The following is a 12,539-nucleotide window of genomic DNA, read 5'->3' as shown; positions in this document are numbered from 1 at the left end:
ATGAGGTTATTATAGGATGATGCACGTCTGGTCTATTCTCCTGGTCACAATTCACTGAATTGAAAATGGGGGACCCTGATGTAAACAAGACAAACGTCTTTCTCTGGTCTGCATCCCCTTAACAATTGTGTGTATTGAGCCATACTGTATTGTACCCAGTCTGTAATCTGTTAAATAAAGTTTTCATTCATTCATTCATTCTCCTCCCGATGTGTTTGTTCAACTCGCGTCTCTGCGACCAGCCGCTCTATCGGAGATAGGATCACATTGTGTCATGTTTTGCTAGAGGGGCGTATATGTTTATTATTCCGAATAGATCTACACAGGCTTATAGCCTATAATACGTGACATTTGAAGCAGGCACCACTGCTGTTGTAATTGTCTGGTAATAGCTGTTTCGAGTGTTTATTATTGGGTTGTTGTCGCAGACTCACTGCATGTTCAATTTGCGGCTTGTATGGTACTTCCTTCCTATACCCAGTTAAATCTGTCTTCAGGGCATTTGCGAGGGGGGCGTACTAGCGTAGGTCAGTGGCCAATCAGAGCGCAAAACGGGAACCCGGAAACACGAACGCGTTGGTAAAAGCATAGACGCGTCCCCTCCGTACACGAGGAGGCAGCTGTCGCATCTTTTCACCTGAACAGCGCGATCCCTCAGTGGCGAGGAGTAACGCGTGGGAGGCTCACGCTGCCCCCGATACTTCCGGATTCTGCTGTACAGGCGCACCAACCGACCTGTAGGAGTCGCTGTCCACAACGTCCGATCCCCACCCACCAGCTTTCCCACCCCCTAACACTGCCAATTGTGTTAGTATGACGGCCGGCCAAGCTGGTAGCAACGCCGAGAGCTGGGCTCGAACCCAGCATCTCCTGCGTTAGTGGCGAGCGCCTTGCCCACTGCGCCACTTAGCCGCCCGAATAGCTACTGTTTTTAATTTTATTGAAAATAGCGCCACTATGAGGCCAGATGAGGCAGAATTTCACAGGCCTTCTTGCTATGGTGAGGCAAATACATGTGTCATGATTGGTGGATATCGGATCAGGAGATACACTCATTTGAATATGGTACATTTAGCCGGATGGTGGTGCTAGAGGAAGGGTCAGGGTCACCAACATCAACAGGGTTCGTCCTCTAGGAGTCATGAATGTGCACTGCAAATTTGAAAAGATTTGAATGAAAGCTATTAAAGTTATCAACGTTCACAATCAAAAATGTAAGTTCGGACTGATGGTGGCGCTAGAGGAAAGGTCAGGGTCACCAAAATCAATAAGCTTCTTCCTCTAGGGGTCATAAATAAAATGTGCACTGTAAATTTCGTAGGGCTGTCCCCGACTAAGGATTTGGATGGTCGACTATGATTGGCCAAAATTTGACGTTAGTCGACTATTGGCAAAAAAAAAAGAAAAAAAAAAGTAGGCCTATAATGTTTTAAAAAAAAAATCATTCCATTTGGGCTGTGGGGGGTGATTAATGTCTGAGGGAGTCGACTGAAGGCTTCTTGTCCTCTGCAAAAGCATGCAATTGGTCCACTAATTGATATTTGTCTAGTCTAGTGTGTTCATTAGATGGGTGAAATCCTCTTTCAGTGCCTCTGTGCCTGTTTTCGTAGGCAGTTACATCGTAGGCAGATACATCCATTATGTGCTGGTGTGGGATATCAGCCTGTAGTTGCTGGTGGTAGGACTGCTTCTTCTCCTGTTCATCGTTAGTATTTTATTGGACTTTTTACATTGCATGAATTATCTCCAGTGAAACACACATACACAACAAACAGAGAACATAGACAGCAATACAGGAAAAAAATGGAAATTAAATGATTTTGAATATGTTTTATAAATAAATGATACAGATTATAAATACTAGAAGTACATAAATGCACATATGAGTTTGCACCATAATCGTATGATAAGATATTATCTATATTTGATTTGAGGCAGACTCATTGGTCGGCTGATTCATCTGACCGATATCTGGCACTTTGAAGCAATCAGCACTGGACGATATCTGGCACTTTGAAGCAATCAGCACTAGACAATATCACCGATATCATATGAATCTTGAGATTGCAAGGAATCCATCGATTTCAACATTTCATGCTAGCGGGAAAGGGGCCAAAATCGTGGGTTTCTTTATCGCAACACCTTCAATACACACACACACACACACACACACACACACACACACACACACACACACACACACACACACACACACACACACACACACACACACACACACAGACACACACAGACACACACACACACCCACCCACCCACCCACACTGCCGCAGGAGTATGTGAGCTGGTGATGAACTAGCAGGTAATAAACATGATATGACTGTGCATTAGGTGCTGTAGCAGCTCGTAAAGGTAATATAAGCTCTGTGAACCTCCCCGGGACCGGCTGTGTGGGGGTGCTTCTCTAACTGCTGACCAGGCTGTCGCTGCAACGACAGGCCATATGTCATCATGACGACTGATTGAGATGGAATCGTCACAAAACACACACGCACAAACACACACAAACGCACACACACATACACACACAGAGACAGAAGATATTGAAATAAAAAAGAACCCAGCCACATAGCACAAAAAATGCACACATGCACGTACGCATGCACACACACATGCACGCATGCACAGATGCACACACACACACACACACACACACACACACACACACACACACACACACACACACACACAAAGCATTATTTTATTAAACAGAAACAACTTGGTCACAGAGCTTGGCACACACATATACACACATACATTACACACACAATTCATTGGGGATCCCTGGTGTGCATTAAAAGCAGTGGCTGCTGGGAGATGCAGTCTTTTATGGCCAAAGAAATTAGGTCAGAGCCAATAAAACTACAGCAGGCACTTGAATAGGCTATAGGCAGGATGGACACTATAGGAAGACGGAGGGGGCGGGATGGGGGGGTAGACTATGAAAATAAATGAACACACACACACACACACACACACACACACACACACACACACAGCTGCTTGATTTAGTACCGTGCTGGTTCTTACCTCTACGCAGCACACCAGGGATGCAAGTTAGCATCTAATAGCACTCTTAGCATCTTGCCACTGAGAATGTGTATGAATGATAACACACAGCTGATGCTGATGCTGCATGCATGCTAACACACAGATTAACAATTAGCAGACGTGCATACAGCCCAGGGCTCCGCCAAGCTAGGTAGCAGTTAGCCTCGGTTAGCATGCAGCCCCATGCCGGAGCAGAGTTGAGCACAGGGGGGAGGGGAGAGCACCAAGCTACAGGAGGAAAACACACGCACACACACAAGCATACACACACACACACACACACACACACACACACACACACACACACACACACACACACACACACACACACGCACACACACACACACACACACACACACACACACACACACACACGCACACAAGCACCACACACACATACACACAGACAGGCACCTACACACAACAACTTGCACACAACTAGCAGGCATTAAACTGTCAACACACACACACACACTTCTTACTCATAGGCTACGTCCGAGCATGCATGCAGGTTCACACACCCCTACACACAGACACTGCTCAGACTCCACAGCCTCATACAGCGACTACCAGCAGCTGTACTGTACCTACCCTCGTAATTGACAATCACAATGGCCAGCATGTAGTCTTTCCCCAGCAACATGCTGAGCTACTGTCGGCTGCTGCCACCGCCTCTCACTGGAACAAGGAGCACGGTGCAGCACCCAGGAGAGCCCAGACGGAGAGGAGCAGGGAGACAGGGGAGAGGGGGACAGAGAGAGGGGGGGGAGAGAGGGGGACAGATAGGATGGAACGGGAGGGATAGAGAGAGGGGGAAAGAAGGACAGATATAGGGAGGTGAAGAGTGAATGGGTGGGGATGGGGTAGATGCAGAGAGAGAGAGAGAGAGAGAGAGAGAGAGAGAGAGAGAGAGAGGGATGAGATGGAGAGTGACAGAGGGAGAGGGAGAGGAGAGAGAGCAGGAGACATAGTAGAGATATATACAGCCAAGAGGGACAGAGAAAGAAAGAGAAAGAGAGAGAGAAGGGAGAGAGAAAGAGATAGAGAGAGAGAGAGAGAGAGAGAGAGAGAGAGAGAGAGAGAGAGAGAGAGAGAGAGAGAGAGAGAGAGAGAGAGAGAGAGAGAGAGAGAGAGAGAGCAGGGACACTGGGTAGAGATTTACAGTCAAAGGGGCAGAGAGAGGAAAGAGAGCAGGAGACAGGGTAGAGAGATATACAGTCGAGAGGGACAGAGAGAGAGCAAGGGACAAGGTCGAGAGATATACAGTTGAGAGGGACAGAGAGAGAGCAAGGGACAAGGTCGAGAGATATACAGTCGAGAGGGACAGAGAAAGGGGGGAGAGAGGGAGCGAGAGACATGGTAGAGAGATATACATTCGAGAGGGATGGAGGGAGAGAGAGAAAGATCGAGAGAGGTTGGGTCCCCCCTGTATTTGCTGTTGTTGTCTCTTTCTCTATCTAAAACAGTTCAGCCTGCCTTCCCTTTCCTGTCACTCACACACACACACACACACACACACACACACACACACACACACACACACACACACACACACACACACACACACACATACACTCACTCACACACAAACAAACAGGGGGAAATCTGGAATCTGGCATTTGGAACACAAACATATAAGTTCTAATCTCGCCTTTTTCTCTCTCTCTCTCTCTCTCTCTCTCTCTCTCTCTCTCTCTCTCTCTCTCTCTCTCTCTCTCTCTCTCTCTCTCCTTCCTTTCTTCCCCTAAGCCTCCTTCGGTTGTCCTAGCAACCCCCAGATCATCTTTCATACAGTACCATCCCCAGTAGAACATGAAGGAAGAGGATGGATAAGATGGCCGGGCGAGAGAAAGAACGGAGAGGAGAGAGGGAGAGAAAGGACAGGAGAAAGAGAGAAAGGACAGGATAAAGAGAGAAAGGAGAGGAGATCAAAGAGAGGAGAGAGAAAGGAGAGAAAGGACAGGAGAGGGAGAGAAAGGACAGGAGGGAGAGAAAGGAGAGAGAGAAAGGAGAGGGGAAAGGAGAGAAAGGAGAGAAAAGAGAGAGAAATTAGAGAAAGGAGAGGATAGGAGAGAAAAGAGAGAAGTGAGAGAGGAAGGAGAGGAGAGAGAGAAAGGAGAGGATGGAGAGAAATTAGAAGAAATGAGAAGAGGGAGATAAAAAGAGACTTCTGAGTTGAAATCCTGACCCAGCTCTCCAAGTGTGAAACAGACACCCAATTTATCCTCAGGTGTCTTTGGACCAAACTGTTCTGAGGACTCAATTCAATTCAATTCAAATGGGCTTTATTGACATGGGAAACAGACGTTTACATTGCCAAAGCCAAACAAAACAAAACAATCAAACAAAATAAATCAGTACATTACAGAAGGAATTTCTTGTATGGTTGACAGTCTTTATGGTGGTTGTATTCCAGTGGATGTCCTCACAAATCTTGCTGCTGTGTTTGCACATTGTTGTATTTCTCCCAGTAGGTATGGGAGTTTTGAGTTGTTTTCCATGTTTTCAAAGTCTCTTTGGGTGTTTGCAATTTGTGGGAAGTATATGTCTCTGATGTCTTGGTATAGTGGGCAGGTTGTTAAGAAGTGGAGCTCGGTTTCCACCTCTTCTTGTGTGCAGTGGGTGCATAGTATGTCTTCTCTTGGGAGCCAGGTCTGCCTATGGCGGCCTTTCTCGATGGCTAGGCTGTGCTCGCTGAGACTCCCTGAGAGGAACTACACACTGAGGAGCTCCCCCAAGAACTGCATACCTTCAAGCACACGTTCCACTGTCAAACATCCCAAACAGGAAGCCAACTAACCGGTGCTACCTATACTATATTATTTTCCCATAACATATTGAATAAATAATGTGATATTATTGTTCCCCCATATTTCTCTGTATGAAAAGGAAATTAGTTGAAAAAAGTGGAGTGGAATGACGAAAACCGCTCGTGCTTCTGTCTTCTCCGGAGACAGTGGCGCGTATTGAGGATGTTTATTGGCTGCATTCCAGCCTCATCTTTTTTGGCCAAATAGTGAATATTGGAAATAAGTTCTAAGAACTACGATCGCCCTCAGGTCCTGCAGTGCCACACGAAAAATAACCTCCAACAGTTATTAGAACTAGGAAAAGGTTCCCCCAGTCCGAAAATGCCTATTGTCACCACAGTTCTCATTCTCTGCTGCAGGAACATTAGCTAGCTATATATGTATATATGTGTGTATGTAAATATATATATAGCTAAAATCATATAGCTAACATTAGCTAAATTAGTCTCTTCATTTTACATTTGACATAAAAGTGAGCCCCCACCGCCATGTTAGAAAAAGGTGTCAGCGAGACAGCAATGATCTAAACTACATTAGCCTCTGAGTGTTCCTTTATAATGACAGTGATATAAAAGCTGAGCCCATGTAGCGAATGTGAATGAACGCTTGACTGGCTGATTGACTGACTGACCTAGGTCTACTACTGACTGACTGTAGCCAATAATAGGGAAAGACACTTTGCATTTTGTGTCGTATGAAACCACAGCCAAGCAGTACATCCACAGGTCATCTAACACTATGATGTATGAGAGAATGTCAAGGTATTGTGTGTATGACCTTTCTCAACTTGTAAGGGGGTGTGTGTGTGTGTGTGTGTGTGTGTGTGTGTGTGTGTGTGTGTGTGTGTGTGTGTGTGTGTGTGTGTGTGTGTGTGTGTGTGTGTGTGTGTGTGTGTGTGTGTGTGTGTGTGTGTGTGTGTGTGTGTGTGTGTGTGTGTGTGTGTGTGTGTGTGTGTAATTTGGCCCCTTTCGGTGAGAGCAGCCTAACACTGGACTACTAACCCACAAGATCCACAGAGGAATCTGACACACACCTGGGAAAACAACACTGCTGCTTAGCCAACAAGAGAGGGAGAGGGAGAGAGGGTCAAAAGAGAGAAAATAGATAGAGATAAACAGAGAGTGAAATGAAGATAGGTGGAGAGAGAGAGCAAGAGAAAGGAGTTAGAAAGATATATTAAACTATATTCATTAGATGTCCATAAATTGGGCGTCTTCCTGACAAAAAGAAGTCACCCAACTCCTCTTGCAATCCATAGTCATGTCACGCCTTGACTATTGCAACGCTCTGCTAGCTGGTTTACTAGGCGCTTCAACACAGCAGTCACCCCACTTCTCAGAGAGCTGCACTGGCTTCCCACTGCCACACGAATCCGCTTCAAGGTTCTTGACCTGGCATTCCGTGCAACTAGGGAAACGACTCCCTACGCTCTGCATCTTCTAACTACACAGCCTCAAGATCCCTACGCTCAGCATCTTTTAACTACACACCCTCAAGACCCCTATGCTCTGCATCTTCTAACTACACAGCCTCAAGACCCCTACGTTCTGCATCTTCTAACTACACACCCTCAAGACCCCTACGCTCAGCATCTTCTAACTACACACCCTCAAGATCCCTACACTCTGCATCTTCTAACTACACACCCTCAAGTGTCAGAGTTGTACCCTTCCTGATGACTTGTCGTACAGAACCTGTAAGTCGCTTTGGATAAAAGCATCAGCTAAATGACTAAATATAAATGTAAAATGTACGTTCTGCATCTTCTAACTACACACTCTCAAGACCCCTACGCTCTGCATTTTACAGCCGCCTTAAACCCACTCTTATTCGAGCTCCTGGGGGGTCCTAAAAGCGAAGCAGGCTATTCTCTGTCCTCGCTCCACAGTGGTGGAACAAACTTCCCACTACAGTCAGGACAGCTGAAACCCGCCCAATCTCCCACCATCAATTACTATGTACTATGCTACTATGCCTATACTACTGCCTACTATGCTACTATGACTATACTATATGCACTCAAAGTGAAGCACTCAAATTCGCTAGACGAACAATACCACTTACCCTTAGCCGACAGAGGTGTACCCCTCCTGCTGACCTGTACACAATTTGTAAGTCGCTTTGGATAAAAGCGTCAGCTAAATGACTAAATATAAATCCCACCTGATTGATGCAGGTGAATGCGTCTGTTCTCAGCCATTGATCCTCATCTGTCTTTAACTAACAGTATCTCCAACGTCTGCTTTCTGTCTCTGTCCCTCCGCTCATCAATACACCCATTGATCTACAACACAACTGCAATCCATAAGCCGTCCATAATGGGGATGGACTGTTCCAGCTGGGATCCCAGCTTTCATGTGAGTGACGGGGAGTCAGAGTGAAAGAGCACATGAAGAAGAGTTTGTTTAAAAAATAATAATCTTTTTATTTTTAGAATTTTCTTTAATCAATCTATTTCAAATGTTTAATTTTTTTTTTAATTTTTACTTATTCATTTATATAACAAAGGTCTTAAGATGGCTTGTAAGTTCACCAATATCCCACAAGGAGCTTAGGCCTGCAAGCATTTAGTAAGAGTAGGTGTCGTGTTTTGTTGTGCAAACTTGTGGATATCTCATTTTGGAATGAAAGCCTCCATGTGTGTGAGTAACTTAGCCTCTTGTGTTTGTGTTTACCAGGCAGCTGACGTCAACTGCACAGCAGTTTTAGTCTCTTAGTCTTAGCTTGGTATGTGCCCACAGATCTGGCCAAGTTCGCTGACAGACATGCAGACAAGATACAGTGTGTTGCTCAGACTGTATAGTGCATACGGAGTCACTTAGCCTGAGGGGGGAGGGGGGGGGGCAACTCTTCCAAAAAAATATCTCTGAATATCTCCTTTTCTTGCTATATGTGAGTTAATCTTTTGGATATGATATGGACACAATGCAGTTGAAATGCATGTATTATTCAGTTGCGTTTTGGGAGTTTTCACAGTTCTGACTGATTTATCTCAGTGTTGTTAATGATGACATGTTCTGGGGAGTTCAGATGTCAGGCCTGATTGTACTAATGTGAAGTAAATACTCAAATAGCTTAAATAGCCCAGAATTTCCACAAGGGAATCAATGAAGGGATATCTTGTGTACAGTGTGTTTATACCGCGTGGAGGAGAGTGAGCCATAGAAGTGCAATAGCAGCATCCTGGACAGTCCTGCTCTCTGAGACTTGGGGGGGGGGGGTCAGAGGTCACCTGGCAGCGGGTCCAGTGCACAGTGTGTTAGACACCATGTGTTGCAATAGACGGATATGGCAAAAGGCTTTAAGGGCCCTATTCAAAACATCACCTGGCTATTCACTAGTGGTGGGGGGAAATATGGATACGTAGTAGTATCGTGATACTTTGCATGGCGATACTGTATCGATACAGGGACGCCAAGTATTGATATTTAATTATAAATTTACTATAAAAAAAATTTAAGAAATTTGTATAAGGAAGTTGCATTGTTCATTTCAATACCTGTAATAGTACAGTAGTCCACACACACGCACACATGTGCATTCAGTTAAGTTGGAATATGACTGTAATACAAACAGTTCAGTTTGTCAGGTACATGCAACACAGATGACAGTGTTTACACCTGTCTGCTTGGAGAAAATACCATGTTCTCTGCAATAAAAATTATTGAAGTGAGATGAACACACTGAACTTTATTTTATTAGATAAAACACGTTGACAAAGTTTTACTCTGCAGTTGAAAAAAGGTAATAAATCGCAATATATCGCAATATTAATATCGCAATACTCAGCATATCGCAATATATATTTAGTATCGCAATACTATCGTATCGTGACTCAAGTATCGTGACTCAAGTATCGTGATAGTATCGTATCGTGAGGCCTCTGGTGATTCCCACCCCTACTATTCACAGATGACAGAGCGAAAGTTACCAGATCTGCTGGTAAGGTAGGTAGGCATGAGGCAACATGAGAGCGAAGGCCAGCTTGAGTGGCCCCGATGACAACAACAGCACGCCTCTCTGTTCTCAGCAGTAACCCCCCACAGCTGGGGATACGGCCTGTGACTAATATAATAATAATAAATATCTCCTTTAACTGCTTCAACTCCAGCCGAACTTTATCTCCCCTTACGTTGTTGTTAAAAATGATAACATCATTTGTATCCAAGGGGAATGTCATGCACATGTTCTTTATATAACGCTGAACATTCTGAATATAATGCTTCACTTGAGCTATAGTGTGTGTGTGTGTGCACTGTGTTGTTGTACTGAGTGCTATTCAAACCTTTAAAAGCCATTTTTATTACAGCAGTCCCATTACATCACCGTGGCTGGTATTATCTACATCTGTCACGAGTCGATGCCTTGCTAAGTAAAGCGGTGCGGTTCTCGCTTCTCTCTGTTTCGGTAGAAGTACAGACTGGTATTGGAATTGCAGAACATGAATGATAAATGGATATACTTTTTTCCTTTTCTTTTGCCATGATATTGAAAATAGGTATCAAGAATTACTGATGCATTCAGTGGTATTAGGCAGTGACTATTTATAGCCCTGGTATTGTGACCTCGCTAGCTGGCAGGGCATGTCGTCGGAAACCTTAAAAAATGTCTTCAAAACTAGCCGTCTCTAAGTCATAGCCCTGAATGGAGGACAGAAGACTTTCTGTCTTTGCTGCTGGTAGGAGAAAGACATCATAGCCATATCATGGAAGACAGAATCAGTGAAAGTCACATTGATGACTAAGGCCTAAAAAAAAATTTGGTTTGGTTCCTGTTGGTTGTCAGTTAAGGCCATGGGTAGGTAGGGAATTTATTTTTAAAGAATTTTTGCGACTATGGATAGGGAATTTCTTTATTTAATTAAAATATTCACGACAACATGGATGCATGTACTCTGCCAGCATGTTTAATATCCATAATACTAAAGGTTTGACTAAGATTTTTATGAAACTTTATTGGGAATTCTTTTTTTTTACAATTTATTTATTTATTTATTTTGTACTCATAAAATAAATTGGGTCGTACCTAAATCGGCAGGGTCGTCAGCAACCGGAACCAAACCATTAATTTTTTTAGGCCCAAGCCTCTCCTTGTAACAAACACTGCACCATGGTACATGATACAGACAGGCTCAAGTGTGTGTGTGTGTGTGCGTGCGTGCGTGCGTGCGTGTGTGTGTGTGTAGTAGGGCTTGACTGATACAATAACCAATTATTAGCAATCACGGAGGCCGATAGCTGATATTTGGGGGCGATATTCAGTCGCATTGCATTTAAAAAAAAATTAGAGAAAAACAGAAAGCTGCCTTTAAACAAACATGTGTTAAATAGAATACTTTGTAAAACATGGAATGTTTGAACAATAATATCACAGAGAAGAGTGTTGTTTGGCCCATCTACTCGTCACTCTGAGCATTTCAACCAATCCAATCATGTTGTGGGCGGGGCATGGAGTCAGACTGTGCCTTACAGAGACGGCGGTGCGTCTGTGGAGTGCGTCACATAAAAAGCTATTTTATTTAAAAAAAGGATACAGATTAAATGAAAAATTAAGAATATTGGAGCCGATTATTGGCTGGACCGATAAACGGTCAACTCCTAGTGTGTGTGTGTGTGTGTGTGTGTGTGTGTGTGTGTGTGTGTGTGTGTGTGTGTGTGTGTGTGTGTGTGTGTGTGTGTGTGTGTGTGTGTGTGTGTGTGTGTGTGTGTGTGTGTGTGTGTGTGTGTGTGTGTGTGTGTGTGTGTGTGTGTGTGTGTGTGTGTGTGTGTCAGGGAAGGGGGGGCGGGGTGAGTGAATTATATTTGTGTGCGTGTGTATGCATTCCACAGTGATGTTTACGACCACCGTGCTTAGCTAGGTGCATTGCAGCAAGATATAGAGAGACAGGCGGGAAGGAGAGGAAAAAGAGAATAAAGGGGAATGAGAAGAGAACGAAGCATGACGGAGAAAAGAGTGACGGCAGACAAGGTTAGAGAAGGACACCAAGGACGGACGGACGGACAGACAGACAGACAGACAGACAGACAGACAGACAGACAGACAGACAGACAGACAGACAGACAGACAGACAGACAGACAGACAGACAGACAGACAGACAGACAGACAGACAGACAGACAGACAGACAGACAGACAGACAGACAGACAGACAGACAGAGAGAGGGAGAGAGATGCAGAGAGAGGGAGAGAGAGACAGAGAGAGAGACCACTACATCGTAACATCTACATCGTAACATCTACATTGTAATTTACGTAATCAGTTTCTGTTGATTGTTTTACTGTTATTGGTAATGTTATGGTATTTTTGATTGCTTATATGTTATTGTTTGTATGTTGGACTTGCTTTGGCAATAAGTACTTTGATTCATTCCAATAAAGCCTATTTTGAATTTGAATTTGACAGAGAGACAGAGACAGAGAGAGAGAGAGAGAGAGAGAGAGAGAGAGAGAGAGAGAGAGAGAGAGGAGAGAGAGAGAGAGAGAGAGAGAGAGAGAGAGAGAGGGAGAGAGAGAGAGAGAGAGAGAGAGAGAGAGAGAGAGAAAAGATCTGGCACAAGAAGAGGGTGATTGATTAGAAACGGGAAAGCAAGAGAGAGAGAGGGAGAGGGAGAAAGAGACGATAGATTTAACCTTCACCTGTCAAACACAACTTCAACTACTT

The 12,539-nt window shown here is 44.3% G+C and overlaps 1 protein-coding gene across 1 annotated transcript in view; it reads right to left on the bottom strand.

The window, feature by feature from the left end:
* The window catches only part of LOC311231625 (amyloid beta precursor protein binding family B member 2-like), a 123,109-nt gene that overhangs the window by 48,663 nt on the left and 61,907 nt on the right, over positions 1 to 12,539 (bottom strand).

This window comes from Notolepis coatsorum (genome assembly GCF_963971535.1).
Source record: "Notolepis coatsorum genome assembly, chromosome: 7".
Lineage (NCBI taxonomy): Eukaryota > Metazoa > Chordata > Actinopteri > Aulopiformes > Paralepididae > Notolepis > Notolepis coatsorum.
Note: the sequence above shows the minus strand (reverse complement) of the source record. Positions and strands in the feature narration are given on the sequence as shown.